Source organism: Simochromis diagramma, unplaced genomic scaffold (assembly GCF_900408965.1).
Source record: "Simochromis diagramma unplaced genomic scaffold, fSimDia1.1 OVJJ01000669.1, whole genome shotgun sequence".
NCBI lineage: Eukaryota > Metazoa > Chordata > Actinopteri > Cichliformes > Cichlidae > Simochromis > Simochromis diagramma.
Genome location: NW_024387458.1, coordinates 22679 through 39700, shown reverse-complemented (window position 1 = coordinate 39700; position 17022 = coordinate 22679). Strand labels below are relative to the sequence as shown.

Genomic DNA, 17022 nt, shown 5'->3' with positions numbered 1-17022 from the left:
AATTGAAATTTACAAAACAATAGAGGAAAACCATCAGAAGCTTTAAAGCTTTAGACCATCCTACAGAGAAAGTGTGAAGAAACTGTCAACATGTCAGAGAATACAGTCTCCTTCACCATAAAAAGGCCATCAGAAACTGGAGAACTTTGGCAAGGAGCGGTCTGGCAGAACCGCAACACGAGCCACAAGAGAATCAGGAGATACGTTTCTGAGAGAGCAGCTCACAGGACCACAGCTTCAAGCACAGTTTAATAGTGATCATTGTAAGTCTCAGTTTCAAGTGTAAAAAGAAGACTTAGAGTTGCAGGTTTGATGGGATGAGATGCAGCAAGAAAGCCACTGATAACAAGACTGCTAACAAATCAGAAAAAGAAAGAAAAGGCCTGCCTGGGTCTTGAAACCAAAGGACTACTGAAGACTGGAAGATGCTGTCATGGACTGATGAATCAAAACCTGAATCTTTGGTTCATCACACAGGATTTTTGTACATAGCTCAGTGTGTGGCACCAACTGTGAAACATGTAGGAGGAAGCATGATGGACTGAAGCTGTTTTGCTGGATCCTGGGTTGGTGAGTTAAACAGAGTAAGGGACATCCTGGAAGATTTGAAATGCCCTCCATGGCGTTCTCCACCTGGTTATTCTGAGGTTCATCCAGCAGCAGAAAAATAAACAAAGAAAAAACGACCAAGCCCAAGCTAAAGCAGAACTACCTTAGAAACAAAGAGCAAGAACGTATGCTTGAAAACATGAGTGTCAATAAAAATCTGGAGGAATCTGGGTGCTCTAAAACTTCAAGAATTCAGTTTATATATTTGTGTATTTAAAGTTGAATAGAGCACTGAGTACGATCTATTATTTATGGCACTTACAGTCATTACCAGCAGTTAAAGACAGACATCCAGTGTTTCTGTCTAAGATAACAGCACACTGTCAAATACAGAATCTGCAGTTTGTACAAAGATCATAACAACTAACAGGAGAGAACCCAGATCTTCCCTTCATAGTTGTTCTTCATTTGATCAGAGTTTAAAAAGACAAGCTGAGGTTTGAGCACAGAGATTTGACATGTGTTAAAAACAGACTGTAGATCTGCAGTGGACAGATTAAGAAGGAGTCTAGAACATTATCATCAATTATGAACTTGATCAGGTCTCGTTCTCTCCATCAGATGCCTGTGAGCTCACCCTGGATCCAAACACAGCGCACTTCAACCTCATCCTGTCTGAAGGAAACAAGAAGGCAACAAGAGGAGAGAAGCAGTCATATCCTGACCATCCTGAGAGATTCGATACTTTACATAACGTTACTGGGAGATAGAGTGGGCCACAAACAAAGGAGCGCATGCTGCTGCTGCTGCTGTTTGCTACAGAGGAATACAGCGGAAAGGGGATGGTTATCCATCTGCTTTTGGGTGGAACAACATCTCCTGGTGCGTTGGCTTCAAATGGGACACAGAACCAACTTACGATGCAGGGCAGCAAAGTAAGGAGACCAAGTCAAATACCAGTCCAACTCCTGGCTGCTCCTGACTGGGAGTGTTTCTGGACTGGCCTGCAGGGACTTTGTCCTGCTATGAAGTGTCAGCTCACAAACTGAGACACATTCACACCTTCAAAACCAAATTCTCTGAGCCTGTTTACTCAGGATTCTACTTAAATAAAAACTCCTACATGTCACTGTGTCTGTAAGCCTGACCTACAAAGGTCAACATATCCAGGATATCTTTCTGTTATCTGGTTTAACTTCACCTAATATCAGTAATCAATCAAAGTGCTGACATGAAGGTATCTATCAATACTGTAAGTGATCCCAGGGTTTATCAGGCTAGGGGGCGTGTTCACATGACATCTGACCAATCACAAACACAGACAGGTACCGCAGCAGAGCGGATGATCTTACACATGAAGAGAAACTATAACATTCAGATGTGTGTAAAACTTTTCTTTTGGCTCTTTTTGTCATTCATGCCTTCACTGATCCTGCAGTTTAATCCTAATAAAAACACTTTAATTTGTTCACAATTTAATCATTTACGCTTTAATCTTGTGATGATTTTTCTTTGTATTATTTTCTTCCAGCTGATGTGAGATTAGAGTCCAAGTGGATCTAAAAATCATTTTCTAATGTTTTCATTCCAACTTTTTGCATTTGATAATCAATAAGCATTCATTGAAACATTTGAAGCGCTTTTGTTTCATTTGAATCTTGGAGTTGATTCTGACGGAAGCGTAGAGCTGCCACCCAGGCAAAAGAAAAATACAAGTGTATCACGTTATAACGTGAAAAGTTTATTGTTCTAACAAGATACTTTTCCTGTTTGTACAATATACTATCATGTTTGTACAATATACTTTTCACGTTTGAACAACATAATATTGTCACGGTCTGGGGGGCAGACCGTGGGGGATGTTGGAGAAAGGACCCAAACGCTGGACTTAGTGGAATGAACAGTGGGTTTATTTACAGTGAGGTAAATGTACACCACACATTAAATCTCCAAAAGTGCTCCCTCGACTCCCGTGACGTGTCTTCTCCCAAGTGCTGGTATCCCGTGCTCTCTGCCCCTGTGCCTTCACACACCCCGTGTGTCTTGCAGTCCTGTGTTCCACTCTCCTGAGGAAAAACACAGACACAGCCGTTATGGCACCAACTCCAGCAGGCATACACTGACCAGCACTACAAACACTGACATGGGGTCTAACTCAACGATCCTGCGCCGGAGGAAGCTCCATCGCTCTGTTAAGTAGCTCCCCCGACGATCCTGATCAGAAGCAGGTGTGTGGGAAGCTAGGCGTGACCAGCAGCTGGCAGGGCCACACCCATCAGGCCTGCAGGTGGCTGTCCTTCATCCTCCAGCCACACACACACACACACACGTACGCACACCAGCATGGAACACAAGAGCACAGTGCAGCAAACATACATCCAATACACTAATAACAATAAAGGTCCACACTGTTCACGAACCCTGAGTCCCCGGAACCGGGTCCGTGACAGTACCCCCCCTCTAAGGGTCGACTCCCGACGACCCAAAACAAAACCACAGAACAACCAACCCAGGGCGGGCAGCGGGGGTCCAGGACGGAGGGCCCCAAAACCACTCCGCTAAACAGCCACCACAAAGCAACAAAAGAAAAACACAGTTCAACAGTCCAATCCCCCGGTCCAGTGGCAGCAAACAGTTCTGGCGGCCGACCTGCAGGACTGCAAAACAAGCGGGACCCGCTGCGGGTTAGGCAGTGGCGGCAAAACAGTTCAGGTGGCCTACCTCTAACCCCATGATGGAAACGCAGCAGCTCCGGTGGGCGGCCACGGGTCCGGCAGCGGCACAGTTCTGGTGGCCTGCCACGGGTCCGGCAGCGGCGGCGGAACGGTTCTGGTGGCCTGCCACGGGTCCGGCAGCGGCGGCGGCGCTGCTCCTCCGGCGGTCTGCCACGGGTCCGGTGGCGGCGGCGGAACGGTTCTGGTAGCCTGCCACGGGTCCGATGGTGGCGGCGCTGCTCCGGTGAGCAACAGCGAGGCGTGGCACACGGTCTATGACACGCTGGTCGCTGACGTGGACGCACTGGACGTGGATGGCGTGGAGGCCGCGCTAGACGTGGAGGTCCCTCCGGTTCGCTGACCTCCTCGGCTGGCAGCGAGAGCTCCTCCTCGGCTGACAGCGAGAGCTCCTCCTCGGCTGGCAGCGCTGGTTGTTCCTTCCGCTCGCCGAGCTCCTCTGCTGGTGGTTCGCTGAGCTGCTCCTGCTCGCTGAGCTGCTCCGGCTCGCTGAGCTGCTCCGGCTCGCTGAGTTTCACAGCTGGCGACGCGGGCTCCTCCCGCTCGCTGAGCACCTGCTCGGGCTTGCTGAGCTCCTCCGGCTCGCTGAGCTCCACAGCTGGCGACGCGGGCTCCTCCCGCTCGCTGAGCTCCTGCTCGGGCTTGCTGAGCTCCTCCGGCTCGCTGAGCACCACAGCTGGCGACGCGGGCTCCACCCGCTCGCTGAGCTCCTCCGGCTCGCTGAGCTCCTCCGGCTCCCGCCCGCTGAGCTCCGGCTCCCGCCCGCTGAGCTCCGGCTCGGGCAGAGCGAGCTCCTCCCGCTCGCTGAGCTCCGGCTCCCGCCCGCTGAGCTCCGGCTCGGGCAGAGCGAGCTCCTCCCGCTCGCTGGGCTCCTGCTCCGGCTCACAGGGCTCCACGGCTGGCCGTGCGGGCACCTCCGGCTGCGCTTCAGCCACAGATGGATGATCCGGAGGCGAAGACGGTGATGCGGTGTACGCAGGCGGGGAAGGTGAAGGTAGAGCCGGTGAAGAAGATGGCTGAGGGGTGACTGCATGCGGATGAGATGACGGCGCTACAACCGCAGATGGTGAAGCCGCCAGCGGCGTGGAGACTGCTGAATGAGGCGACGCTAGTCGTACTGTAGGCCGGCTTGCAGCAGCGTCAGCGGTGTCACCATCCACTGAAAACAAAAAAGCAGATGGGGTGAGAAATGAAAAAGTGTCCTTATTACTCACCACAGCCGGTTCTTGAGCTGTCCGGGAGGGCGGCTGCGGTGAGGAACGCCGGCGGCGCGAACGTCGTTTCCGGGTAGACGTCGGGGCCGGCGTATCAGGCTGCAGAACCTCAGGCTGGCCGAGTGGGGGGGCAGCCTGGATCGGAGAGTGGAGGTGAAGGGTGTTGAGCAGGAAATCCGCCACAATCGGAAAAAGATTGTCCAACACCCAGGGAAAGCAAGTCAGTGTTTCCTGCAACCGCTTCTCCACAGCGCAACGTAAAACCTCCGCGTGCGCTTCCAGCCACAGGTCACACAGATGATTTACTTTGTCTGTCACCTCCCACCTGAACCTCTCCGAAAAATCCGCTGGGTCCATCTGGCAGGATCGTTCTGTCACGGTCTGGGGGGCAGACCGTGGGGGATGTTGGAGAAAGGACCCAAACGCTGGACTTAGTGGAATGAACAGTGGGTTTATTTACAGTGGTGGTTCGCTGAGCTGCTCCTGCTCGCTGAGCTGCTCCGGCTCGCTGAGCTGCTCCGGCTCGCTGAGCTTCACAGCTGGTTTATTACATCCGCCCACCGGATAGCCAAGCACTCCTTTTCCACAGTGCTGCACCGTCTTTCACGCTCTGCCAGCTTCCGGCTGATGTAAAGAACGGGACGGTCGGCCCCCCTTACTTGCTGGGACAAAACGGCCCCCAGCCCTCTGTTCGAGGCGTCAGTCTGCAGAACAAAAGGGAGGGAAAAGTTAGGAGTGTGAAGCAGCGGCTCCCCACAGAGAGACTTTTTCACCTGGCACGGCCCCGTCCACTGAACCAGATCTGGAGCACCCTTTCGGGTGAGATCGGTCAAGGGGCTGGTCAGCTGCGCAAACCCTGGCACGAAACGGCGGTAGTAACCTGCCAGCCCCAGAAACCGTCTCACCTCCTTTTTAGTCTTGGGGCGTGGGCAGGATGCGATAGCCGCCGTCTTCTCCACCTTTGGACGCACCTGCCCGCCCCCCAAGTGGTACCCCAGATACTGTACCTCCCTCCGTCCAACCGCACACTTCTTCGGGTTGGCCGTGAGCCCCGCCCTCCTCAGGGACTCCAGGACCGCGGCCACCCGCTGCACATGCTCCGCCCAGGTGTCGCTGTGGATGATCACGTCATCCAGGTAGGCAGCAGCATATGCAGCGTGCGGACGCAGCACCCGGTCCATGAGGCGCTGAAAGGTGGCAGGGGCTCCGAACAAGCCGAACGGAAGCGTAACGAATTGGTACAACCCATACGGAGCAGAGAAGGCCGTTTTCTCCTTGGACTCGGCAGACAAGTGAATCTGCCAGTAGCCCCTGGTTAAATCCAGTGTCGTGAAAAAACGGGCCGTGCCCAGCCGATCCAGGAGCTTGTCGACCCGGGGCATGGGATAAGCATCAAAACGTGACACTTCATTCACCTTGCGATAGTCGACACAGAACCGTATAGACCCATCCTTCTTCACCACAAGAACGATGGGGCTACACCAGGCGCTGTGCGACTCTTCTATTACTCCCATTTTCAGCATTTCAGCCAATTCCCTCTGAACGATTTGCCGTTTATGCTCAGGAAGCCTGTAGGGCCGTGAACGCACCGTCACGCCAGGCTGCGTTACAAAATGATGCTCAATGAGAGACGTTCGGCCGGGCAGGGGGGAGAACACATCAGCAAAACGCTGTTGTAACGCGACAACGTCCGCTCTCTGGGCCTGTGTGAGATGGTCATCACAAGGGAGGGAGGCGGGGATGATGGAATTTGGCACCTCCGGCCCCATCTCATCTCTCTCCTTAACCAGGCTTACCAGAGAAGTGGTTTCAACCTCTCTCCACTTTTTAAGGAGATTGAGGTGATAAATCTGCGTGGCCCCTCCCCTGTCCGATCGAGCGACCTCATAGTCAACGTCCCCGACTCGCCGTGTGACCACAAAGGGTCCTTGCCACTCGGCGAGCAACTTTGAGCTGGAAGAAGGGAGTAATACAAGCACTTTTTCTCCCGATGAAAATTGCCTGAGTCTAGCCCCTCTGTCATACAGGCGTTGCTGACGCTGCTGAGCCTGTAGCAAATTCTCCCGTGACAACCTCCCCAAAGTGTGGAGTTTCGCTCTCAGGTCCAACACGTACTGAATCTCATTCTTGGCGGGGCTCGGACCGTCCTCCCAACTTTCTTTAACCAGGTCGAGCACCCCACGCGGCTTCCTGCCGAACAGCAGTTCAAAGGGAGAAAATCCCGTGGAGGCCTGGGGCACCTCCCGCACTGCAAATAACAGAGGGTCTAGCCAGCGATCCAATGCGTTCATCCTCGTTAATGAACTTACGAATCCATGGACTTTAAAGTCTTATCAGCCGCTTCCACCAGCCCACCCGTCTGAGGGTGGTAGACACTGGTCCGAATAGATTTAATGCCCAGATCGTACAGTTCCCGCAGTGTACGAGACATAAATGACGTGCCCTGGTCAGTCAGTATCTCTTTCGGGATTCCGACTCGGGAGATGACCTGAAACAGTGCCTGCGCCACACTCTTTGCAGTGATGTTGCGCAGGGGGACTGCTTCCGGGTACCGCGTTGCATAATCCACCAGGACTAATACAAAGCGGTAGCCACGTGCACTCCGATGAAACGGCCCGATGAGGTCCATGCCAATGCGCTCAAACGGGACCTCTATGAGTGGGAGCGGGCGCAAAGGCGCTTTTGGTGTGGCCGGCTGATTAACAAGTTGGCAGTCCGGGCAGGACGCGCACCAGCAGCGCACATCCGCTCGGATGCCCGGCCAATAAAATCGGGCCGTTATTCGCTCCAGAGTTTTTTCGTATCCCATATGCCCTGCCATGGGGTTATAATGAGCTGCCTGGAAAATCGTTTCCCGGCAGCCCTGCAGCACCAACAACTGGGTGTGTGTCTTCTCCGTGCCAGTGTCACGACTCACTCGATATAACCTATCTTTTGATAAAATGAAGCGCAGGTAGGTCCGCTCGGCTTCAGGGCACACCACGTGACCATCAATCTCAATCACCTGGTCAAAGGCTGAGTGTAGGGTGTCATCACGAGACTGTTCCAGTGGGAAATCACCCGTGGGGGAAAATTCCGGAGCAGGCGGGGCTTCCCATGAAGGACCCGCCGTCTCCCCCTCCCCGGAGTCAGTGTCGGACGACCCCGCGTCACCGCTGAGCACCGTGCAGACACTACATGCTACTAACGGTCGTGATCGCATCCCCGCATACTGTCCCAACAGATGATGAAACCCCGGCCAATTTGTGCCCAGAATTAGGGGATGCGACAGGCGCGGGCTAACCGCAGCCGTTACTCTATGCGTTTTGCCCTTATACTTTAATAACAGCGGCACCATGGGATACCTGTGAACATCACCATGAACACACTTCACCTCCACCCAATCTGCCTCCAGCAATGCCCCGGGGCAAACCAAGCCTTGGTGCACGAGGGTCTGCGTGCAGCCCGTGTCCACCAAAGCATGGCGTATACCCCCTCGAGTCCTTACCGGAATGCTGTATGTCCCTCCTGGACCGGGAGGGGGTGCTGGGGCACCAGCGACGCGGAACACCTGCCCCACTTCCATCAGAGGACAGTCCCTCCTCAGGTGTCCCGGTTGCCCGCACTTCCAGCACTCCTGCCCCGGCGTCCGTGCTGTTCTCTGTCTGGGGCTTGTTTGCTCGGCCTCCGGCCGCTGTCCCCGGACTCCCCCGCTCTAGCGGCAAGGTGGTCCTCCGCCAGCGTTACCGCCACCTCCAGACTCGCGGGACGGTGGCACCTGACCCATCTCGCCGTCTCCACAGGCAGCCCCTCCACGAACTGCTCCAGCATCACCTTGTCCACCAGCAGCGTCTCGCCCTCTGACGATCCCGGCTGCAGCCAGCGCACCGCCGCGTCGTGCAGCTTCCGGGCCCAAGCAAACGGCCGATCCGCCGCGGCCAGCCGATAGGCCCGGAACCGCCAGCGATGATCTTCAGCGGTGAGCCCCATCCTGTCCACCACCGCCCGGCTCACGTCCTGGAAGCTGCTCTTCGAGGTCGGCGGCAGACTCAGGGCCGCCGTCTGAGCCTCCCCCGACAGCAGAGGAAGCAAACACGGAGCCCACTCCACCTGCGGCCACTGGCAGGCCTCCGCCGTGGCACGAAAAGTCTCCAGGAAAACCTGGGGGTCGTCCCCATCCCCCATCCGGGCATCGCCACCGACAGCGGCGGAGGCTTCGGCTTCGGCGGAGCAGCTGCTCCAACCAGCCGCTCCAGAACCAGAGTCTGCCAGTCCGCCTGCTCCTGCAGCGCAGCCAGGTGAGCCCGCTGGGCCGCCGCTTGGTCTTGGCTCATCTTCGCCATCTCCGCCAGCATCTGCGCCAGAAACTGCAATGGCTGGGCGGGCGGTGCAGCCTGTGGGTCGGACATCCCCTCGCCGGCTGGACACTGGGTTTCGGCACCACTTGTGAAATGCACTACACACAGGTACAAACACACACAGGTCTTTATCACCAGATTCCACATTTATTTATAGTTTTCCCTGGTTTATGACTGAACACAGTCTGACAGCTGTCGGTCCCAGCTGATTTCCCTCTCCCTCCGCTCCTCTCCGTCTCACTATAAAAAGGGAAGGAAACCACCATCAGTCCAAATCGCCATCAGCTGTTCTCACCGGCATCTCCAGCACCGCCCCGTTGAGCTCACTGCACCACTCCTCCCCTGCAGCCGCGCCCGGGACCACACCTCCGCCACACACAGAAAAACAACTAAAACATAAATCCACCTCTGATCCACCTCTCACTTTGGGCTACCCCTGGCTAGAGAAACACAGCCCTCACATAGACGGGTCAGGGAGTAAAATCACTAGTTGGAGCCTTTTTTTGTCTGGCTTACTGCCTCACTGCTATAGGATAGGCCATGCCACAGTCAACTTTTATAACAAATGTATGTTACTCTTGGAGCCAATCTGCCTCAGTCGCGTATTCTCTAACCTGTGTAATCTTTCATGGTTGACTCCTAGGCGCTGTTGTCACATGTTAATCGTAATCCCTCTGACCACCTTTTAAATTAAGGTTTCAAATCCATGAGGTTTGGTGGCAGGTTTAACAGATTTTAATATTCAACTCTGATAAGCTCAGCAATCAAGTATTTGCCGTAAGTTAAGACTTTAAAATTCAAATGATGGGTAATTTTCAAAGTCTCAAGTTTATTTCCTTTCAGAGGTTTCAGTCTCCTTGGACTTCAGCAGTACGTTTTCCAACAGGAGTCTGTAACAGAGGAGGACAGTAAGTAAGCAACACATAAAAACTACTAGAGGTACTAAACAGTATTAGCACACCAAGTAGTAAACAGTCTGACCATAAACAGAGAGGTTATTGTCCCTTAATGGAAATTTCACGTATTGATGGTACTTGGCCATAACATTCCTGCATTGGTTAAAATCACAACCCACAGTATGTGACTACAGCACTTGTTTCTGTAGTCATGTTATCTCACTGTGGCAGAATGTAAACAGACCCTTGGACCTGCTAGCCTTGAACAGTGAAGGTACTGGAGTCACTTTTTTCTGAAGCTCTTCCAGTAAATGTAACCTCTGCCTTCCTGTCCCAGTTTGAGTCTGTGCTGCAGCTGGAAGCCTGGTGTGGAGCTCAGAAGAAATCTGCCAAAGTAAGAGCAAACTAGAAAATCAGCTGGAGATGCTTTCCCTTGAATTTGTTAATTTATCTGAACTCTCACTGTTATGAGGCAGCAGCTGAAAACACAGCTTCTCTTTTTACTCTTTTCATTTTAAACTGTTTGAAGAGCGTTTGACAAATTGTTTAAATCAGCATTTTGTCTGAGAAGATTTCGGTTATTATCCCAATAACAAGTTTTTCTTTGACTCCAGAAAATGTTTGTCGCTTTTCTGGATTTTCCTTTAACATGAAGAGTACAGACTGATAAAGAATTCCTTTAGTCATAACTATGCTTACATTTAACAGTCATTGTAGAAAGAACAAACACACACTTTTCAGAGGTGTGTGTGTCGATCATTCCAGCATTTAAACAGTCAACAATTACAATTCAGTTTCAATTTTATTTACACAGCACCAAATCACTCTGAGGATGCCTCACTGATCCTCAGAGTATGTAGTCCTGCAAGAACACACAGGAGTTACTAAACGATTATTTCATGCAAGAAATTTCATAAAAACCAAATTAGTGTCCAAAGCGGTCATTATATTCAGGGCCACATGTATGCCTGTTGCATACATGTCATGCATGTTCTTTGGGTTTTTTTAAACAGCACATTGTTGCTGGACATGCTAAAGGAAGGTAGAAGTTACTGTATTTTTCGAACCATAAGGCACACCGCATTATGAGGCACATTAAGCGAAACAAAACAGTCAGATAAGTCAAACTTTGCTCAGATCATTCTTCTTGCTTCCTCTACTTCTGTACCAGTGATTCATTAATGTTGAATCCTTTTGCAGCTGCTCTGACCGGAAAACAGGGTTTGGATTTTGGTTTCATTCTATAATACTCGACTTATTTTTCTACAAAGTTTGAACTTTGAGAGTGTTTAAACAAAAGAGAAAAGTGTGAAAATGTTTATACCTGTCTGAAAAAAAGTGTATAAAGTGTGTAGTGAGGGGTTTTACAGCCTTAAAGCATCTATAATAATTGTAAAAATAAATAAATAAATAAAGCTGGCTACTTCATGGATTATGTCTTTGTCACCACCCGGTTGGATTACTGCAATGTTGAGGATTTCCACCAAAGCACATGACAGGTTCCAGTATGTCTAGAGCTAAGCCACCAGATTTTGAATAGGCACTAAGCTGTGAAAACACATCACCCACACCCTCATAATTATCCACTGGCTCCTCGTCATGTCGCGCCTTACTTAAAAGATCATTCCTCTTACTTCTCACAAAAATCTCTCAATGCTCTGCGCCCTCAGTACTCGTCTGACCTGCTGGACCCATACAGTCCACAGCCATGGGTCTGCTTTCTGTCCTTCACACCTTAACTTCATACCTTTGGTGACAGAGCTTCCTCTGCAAGTCTCTCCTAAATAAGCTTCCCAATGTTCCATCACTGTAGTCCTTCAAGAAACTTCCCAAAACTCACCTCTTGAACCAAACCTTCAACCTCTAGCCTTTATTTTTGTGTTTTTTTATTTGTACTCATGTGTAAAGCATTCTTGGGTTTCTTGAAAGATGCCATATACAGTGCTCAGCATAAATGAGTACACCCCACTACATTTGTCAGAAAACCTTTGGTTTCCTTTCAGAATCAACATTTTCTATGAGATGCTATACTACAAAATACTCTCACAAATGTGGGCAATTGATTGCAAACTAGATTTGTTAATTTGCACACACAAAAAATGATTTTCCTAACAAACTCATTCAAGCCCATGCAGCAAAAATGAGGACACCCTACTTATAGTCTTAGGAGAAAAGCCATACTTAAGACTACAAAATTTGAATTAACAGGCATTCAACCACAGGTGAGTCCAATGATTCATTCAAGACGTGTCCAGCAAAATGTAAGAAAGATGGAAGCGCAACCATCTTACAGAGACGTCCATGCCATCCACGGAAGTTAACATCTCAACAGGAGCGTCTCATGATGAGAAGGGTTGAAGAAAATCACCATGGAAGTTCACTGCAGTTAGCTAAAGCAATAGAAAGCCAAACTGGAGTGACTGTTTTCCGTGACACCATACGGCGCACACTGCAGAGGAATGGCATGCATGGGTATCGTCCATGAAGGAAGCCTCTCCTAAAGCCCATGCACAAAAAAGCACGCCTAGAATTTGCTAGGGCCCATGCTGAAAAAGATGAAGACTACAGGGACTCTATACTCTGGAGTGATGAGGCAAAGATCACTGTTTTTGGAACTAATGGTTTCAAAACTGTATGGCGTCATGAAGGTGAGGATTTCAACGAGAAATGCATAGTTCCTACAGTGAAACGTGGTGGTGGCAATGTCCTTATGTGGGGCTGCATGAGTGCTGCTGGTGCTGGGGAGCTGCATTTCATTGATGGTATCATGAACTCAACAATGTACTGCTCTATACTGAAGGAGAAGATGCTGCCATCACTCCGTGCACTTGGTCGTCACGCACTTTTCCAACACGACAATGATCCAAAACACACATCTAAAGCTACTGTTGCATTTCTGAGAAAGATCAGGGTGAAGGTGATTGAATGGCCAAGTATGTCTCCTGATCTGAACCCAATCGAACACCTGTGGGGAATTCTGAAGCGGCAAGTTGAGCATCACTCTCCATCCAGCATCCAGGCTCTAAAAGAGGTTGTTCTTGAAGAATGGAAAAAGATAGATGTTGCAATATGTCGTAACTTGTTCATTCCATGCCTAGAAGATTTGATGCTGTCCTTGAAAATCATGGTGGTCATACAAAATACTAGATGTAGTAGTTTTTGTTGCAGGGTGTATTCATTTTTGCTTCAACCAATTTTAGTAAAACTGAAGATTTTGTGATCTAAGTTATATTATTAACCTTAATTTCATGATATGGAGTTAAACAAGTGTTCAATAAAACTCAGCCTGGTGAAAATTTTGGAAATTGTTCTTTTGTTCATTGAGCTACTGATTAAATTCGTGCTTCTTGAAGGGGGTGTACTTATTTATGCTGAGCACTGTAAATCTATAATAGAAGGATATTGTAGCACTGACTAAATGTTGTCCTAAAAACGAATAACTTAAAAAAGACGGGTTGAGATGCACTTACTAGTAGCTGTGGTCCTAACAAATAGTACTGTGCACCAATAGTTTTATCTATAATAACTCTGGCATACAAGTCACTCCGTAAAGGGAATGGCAGACCCGCATTTCTTATAGCAGCCCAAGTCCCAGGAACATGCCTGGGAAGAGTCCCACTCATCTGTTCAAGAGAGGTGTATGAAAACGGGTCAGTCAGTTATCAAAGGTGATTTGCTGGAAGCAAATGTTGTAGGCAACCACTGTGAACAACACCTTGTAGCAGAATAATTCAGGGAAACCTGTAACAAAACTCTATGACCAAGTTTACAGGCAAGCTCATGCAGGTAATGTGAGCATAACAGCAGATCTGAGAATAGACCACAGCAATGATGGCCACTGCAGGTTATACATCCTTAATTTTAAGAGTGGCTGGAACCAACACCAGCCACCGCTGGAGAAAGAACCTTAAAAGTAAAATAATCACATTAGAGTATATTTGCGACCGGTTGGGGTGAGAGAAGGAAGACAGGATAAAGACATACACAGAGAGAGCTAATACCAAGTGACATAGTCACCCAAAGGAGAGGAATTTAGCTGGTGGGAAAGCTAGCAAAGATTAACAGGCCGTGCCCTCTATATTAAGCTGGTCGGGGATGGAGGGAATGAGATCAGAATTAGTAGTCACACTATTCCAGGAGGCATTCTAATCAGATGCCTGAACTCCTTTAACTGACTCCTTTCGATGTTGAGGAGCTGCGGCTACTACTAAGAGCCCTTTGTGAATGATTGACTGTCTCTAAGGTAGAATCCTGCCACCCTTCAGAGCAAGCTAATTTCCACCGCTTGTATACACGATCAAGTTTTGGGTCACTTGTAACTACAGCTGAGAAAGGGGACTGTGGCGAGGCGTGGTTGGTGGTGCCGCTGCAGGGGTGGCGAACACACCTGCAGGGCATCCCCAATCGTGCCTCGCTGGGTTAAAGGTGTGCTGGGTCCTGGATTCCCGTGTGGTTGTTGTTGATGTGAAAAGCATAAATATGTTGTCTGGTCTGTTGTCGCTTCATTACAAATCAAATCACTTTTTATTGTCACATCACATGTGCAGGTACATTGCTGCAGAACCTCCTTCCTGATGGAAGTAGTCTGAACAGTTTATGGCTGGGGTGACTGGAGTCCTTGATGATCCTCCCCGCTTTCCTCAGGCACCGCTTCCTGTAGATGTCTTGGAGGGAGGGAAGCTCACCTCCAATTATCCGTTCAGAGCACCGCACTACTCGCTGGAGAGCTTTGCGGTTGTAGGCGGTGCTGTTGCCATACCAGGTGGTGATGCATCCAGTGAGGATGCTCTCAATGGCACAGTGATAGAAGGTCCTGAGGATGCGGGGGCTCATGCCAAATCTTTTCAGTCTCCTGAGAAAGAAGAGGCGCTGCTGTGCCTTCTTCACTGTTTTGTTTGTGTGTACTGACCATGTAAGATCCTCAGCCAGATGTACACCAAGGAACCGGAAGCTGCTCACTCTCTCCACAGCAGCGCCGCTGATGGTGATGGGGGTGTGTACTTCTCTGCACCTCCGGAAGTCCACTATCAACTCCTTTGTCTTTGCCACGTTGAGGGTGAGATGGTTGTCTTGACACCAGTGGGTCAGGGCGCTGACCTCCTCCCTGTAAGCCGTCTCATCACCATTGGTGATAAGACCCACCACTGTAGTGTCGTCCGCAAACTTCACAATGATGTTGGAGTTGTTAGTGGCCGTGCAGTCGTAGGTGTAGAGTGAAGGGACGTAGATCAAATCAACAGTGTCACTTTTATGCTCAGGTGTCTCTTTATCTTGACAGAGCGGTACAACAGATGCATAACTGCAGTTGCAGCCTTAGTGCATTAGTAAATCTTCCACTCCCTTCTCCCCTAACTCGTGAACAAAACCTTGAGATACTTAAACTCCTCCACCTGGGGTGGCAAATTCTCCCAGATCTGAAGTGGGCACTCCACCCTTTTCTGGCTTAGGGCCATGGCCTCAGACTTTTAGGTGCTAATTCTCATTTCCATTGCTTCACACTCAGCTGCAAACCAGTCCAGTGCAAGCTGGAGGCCAACCTTTGATGAAGCCAACCACATTATCAGCAAAAAGCAGAGATGGGATTCTGAGGCCTGGCGAAGAGGTGGTCCAGCATTCCTCCTTTGGCCACTTGGCTACGTCAAGAAGTATTCTGTCCATTAAAACCTATGAACTGAGTCAGTGACAAATGGCAGACCTGGTGGAGTCCAATACCCAGAGGAAACAAGTGTGACAATCAAGGATGTGTTTAACATCCTCAGTGATGATTCATCCCCAGGCTCTTCCTCTACAAAAAGCATGTGCGTGGGATTGAAGAGGTCCTGGAAGTATTCCTTCCACCACCCTGACTATATCCTCAGTTGAAGTCACGAGCACCCCACCTCCACTGTGAGTAGAGCCCCGCTTTGCTCTCCTGAGTCACCTGACAGTTTGCTAATTGATTTTAGGCAGATTGAAATTCTTTTTCCATAGCTTCACCAAACTCCTTTTGGTTTTGCTTCCACCACTGACAGAGCTACATTCCACTTGGCGTGCCATTAGCTGTTAGCTAACTCTGAAGTCCCACAGGCTAACCAACCTTGGACTTTTTCAACTTAACAGCTTCCTTCACCTGCAGTGTCCACAATCTGCTTCAGTGATTACAACCAAAACAATCTTGTTGCGACAGCTGATCCATGCAGTCACCTCAGCAAATGGAGGTCCAGAGTTGACAGAAGACTTTAGAAATGAAATGAAAGGAAACTGCCTCCCAACCACCATTTAACACTGTCTAGTCACTTTAACAAACTGTGGAGTTTAGACATTTCATTTAAATGAAATGACGTGTACAACTGAATATTATGTGACATAAAAGAGTCACATTATTCAATCTTTGAGTCACAGGCTGTCCTCCCTCTTCACCACAGCCATTTCAATGAAAAAATCCACTAGCATGCGTCCTTCTGCATTTCTCTCCTTAACACCAGACCTACCCAACACCACCTCATCAGCTCTGTTCCTTCAAGTATATGTCCATTGAAATCTGTGTCAGTCACCACTCTCTCCCGCCTGAGGACTGTCTCTACCACTTCATCCAAGTTACTTCATAATTCCTCCCAGTTTCTTTTGGCACCTTGTTCACAAACAGCACTGGAGGCAGTCGTTGATAATCCAGGCCCCGACCACGCCAGTATGGAGATCTCATTTGTGCTGATCTGCATGTTTACACTGGACGCCCTTTCTGACCCAATCAGAATCCTCATTTATCGAGGCTTGGGACTAGGACTACACTAGGACTACACTATCTTGTGGCTGGGTTAAATAAGTAATCAGGTGTGATCAATTAATATTTTAACATGTGAAGAGAATGGAATATACTTACTTTTGTAATCTAGTAATGCAACTGTGATTACATTAAACATGTTACTATCCAGTTCTGTGCTCATTACATTCGAATTCAGTTTCTTTTTACTTTCAGCTTAGCCCCTTTTCCACTAGCACTTACTCCGACTGACTCGTCATAGCACGATGATATACCTGCCGTGGCTTTTAATCAGACTCGGGGACCATGGCTTTGTTTTTTCTAGTGATTTCCCACGATTTTGATTTCCATGAACGAGGCACTCTCATGACTCATCATTGACGCCACTGACTAGCCAATCTCGGAACATTTGGAGCGATCACTTGGATTGCTGGTACTAGGTACTATGACCTAATGGAAAACCTTGTAACCGTCGCAAGATGATTCGAGTAGGTTACTAATGGACTTGTATGTCACTGAGTCACACCAGTGGGAATGAGAATGGCCTGCAAAACA

General features: G+C 49.5%; 1 long non-coding RNA gene and 1 pseudogene across 1 annotated transcript; one reads left to right on the top strand and one right to left on the bottom strand.

Annotated features, from left to right (window-relative positions):
• The first annotated feature begins 90 nt into the window (after positions 1–90).
• On the top strand, positions 91–1862 carry LOC120722951 (annotated as a pseudogene).
• Positions 1863–2437: 575 nt separating this feature from the next.
• LOC120723113 lies at positions 2438–3322 on the bottom strand. Its single transcript, XR_005693666.1, has 2 exons — positions 2693–3322; positions 2438–2615 (listed from the first exon to the last, which is right to left on the bottom strand). It is a non-coding gene; the product is annotated as an uncharacterized LOC120723113 (long non-coding RNA).
• Positions 3323–17022: the final 13700 nt, after the last annotated feature.